The sequence below is a fragment of the Halyomorpha halys genome, unplaced genomic scaffold, assembly GCF_000696795.3.
Source record: "Halyomorpha halys isolate HHAL.00 unplaced genomic scaffold, Hhal_1.1 Scaffold1590.1, whole genome shotgun sequence".
In the NCBI taxonomy this organism is placed as follows: domain Eukaryota; kingdom Metazoa; phylum Arthropoda; class Insecta; order Hemiptera; family Pentatomidae; genus Halyomorpha; species Halyomorpha halys.
This window is the reverse complement of record NW_027107953.1, coordinates 119,573-121,493: the sequence shown is the minus strand read 5'-3', so window position 1 is coordinate 121,493 and position 1,921 is coordinate 119,573. Positions and strand designations below refer to the sequence as shown.

The 1,921-nt window shown below is 27.2% G+C and overlaps 1 protein-coding gene across 1 annotated transcript in view; it reads right to left on the bottom strand.

The window, feature by feature from the left end:
• The window catches only part of Eps-15 (Epidermal growth factor receptor pathway substrate clone 15), a gene marked incomplete at its 3' end in the record, with an annotated part of 108,494 nt that overhangs the window by 25,452 nt on the left and 81,121 nt on the right, over positions 1 to 1,921 (bottom strand).

The following is a 1,921-nucleotide window of genomic DNA, read 5'->3' as shown; positions in this document are numbered from 1 at the left end:
ATATGTATAATAATTATTATTATTATATTATGGGCAGCAGACCATGGAGGTTTAAGTCCTTGCACGATGTATTATGTAAAGACACATCAAATGGATAATGTTTAGCTACATGTCCTCCCCCTTTTGACCTTGAAATCATATTGCCAGATACTAAATAATATAAGTGTCATGTATAGAGATCTCTCAGACACAATGGATACTGGATTTAAAAAACAAAATCCTCAAATATTGCTAGTTTCAAAGTTCAAATACATAATGAAGGCATGAACTCTCTTTTAAAGGGAGTTAGTTTAGTTCTTCAAAGAAAGGTTACAGAGTGCTATATTAATCTTAAAATTAAATAGAAATCAAAAACTTAAATAAAATATAAGAAGATGGTCAGGGTTGCGGTCATGAAAGAACAAATATTTTAAAACTATTTTAATGTCCGACGTTTCGCCCGACTTTGCAGGGCTTCATCAGGGCTAAAAAGATAGAAAAAAAACTAAGAATATTACAACAATAAGATACCATAAGGTAATTTAAACTAGGATAAATATTATGTAAAAATAAAGTGATAAGAAATTACATATAAATAAAAGGAAGGAAGACATAAAATAGTATCAGTATAACATAAACTTGAATAAACAATGATAAGAATAAAAAATAAGTAACAATGGGAAGAGTAAAATTTTAAAAAATACGTAAAATATTCAGTTAAAAAAGTACAGGAGACGTACGTAAAACAAAAAACAATAGGGGGAAAAAAAAAAAAGAAGAAGAAAGTAAAGATTAAATAAACGTCTTGAAAGAATAAAAATAATAATAATGATAATAAATGAGCAAAGAACAAATCAGGACCACCTACCTGTTCAAAGCGAAAGGTTGAGCAGAAGGCGACAATAAAGCGGAAGCATGGAGGAGTGGGGAGGAGGTGGCCAGCCGTTTACCGGCTATATTTATATTTCATATACGTCGCGTATACAGGAAGTAGTCATAAAGATATGACGAAAAATGAAAAATAATAAGAGAAAGATACAGAAATATGATAATAATAATAACTATAATAATTTTCTTATTTAGGAATAACTAAGCAAAATTAGAATGATACATATCGTTACTAATAATACGAGTATATACTGAAGAAAATATAGTAGAATAGTTAATACAATATAGGATATAATAACAATGATTGTAAAAGAAGAAATTAATAATAAGTAAAAGTAAATAAAGAGTATTAAAAAAAATTTACAAAGAACTAAATAACAAAATAATGATAACAACTGTAGTTTTTATATATCGTTAAAATAATCATTTATCTACACTGATAATAGTAATAGTAAAGATAACAGGAGTAACATGAATAATATAAAGTGAAATAAGGTAATTTTAAAATCGGAAGTGAGAGTTTACAAAATAAAATAAAGTACAAGGTGAGATGTAAAAAGAAGTACATAAAAAGATTAGAAATAGGTAATAAAGTATAGAAATAAGAGAAAAACTGTGATAGAATGTTAACAATATAGGTGATGATAATGATAAGTGAAATACGTTAATAGAAACATGTGAAGTAAAAGTTTACAAAAAAAACAAACAAAGTAAATGTGAAAGTTAACAGTTAAAACATAGATGAATAAATATAAGTGAATGCAGCGATAGATAATATAAGTGATAGAGAGATAAACAGGTGAAAAACAAAAGTATAATAGAAAAATTCGGTGATGATAATAAAATGAGCGTGAAATTATTTAGTCTTAATTAAGTTTAATATATGGCTGTAGGTATGTGAGACACAGTTTTTATCGATTTTGTAGTTAACTGGAAAGGGTTCAAGATGTATATAAATGGATTCTGAGATGAGTCTCTTTTGGTAATTTGGAACAGTGGCTAAAATAGTGGTATGGTCAAAATCAAAAGCATGATTAAGTGTAAGGGCATGTTC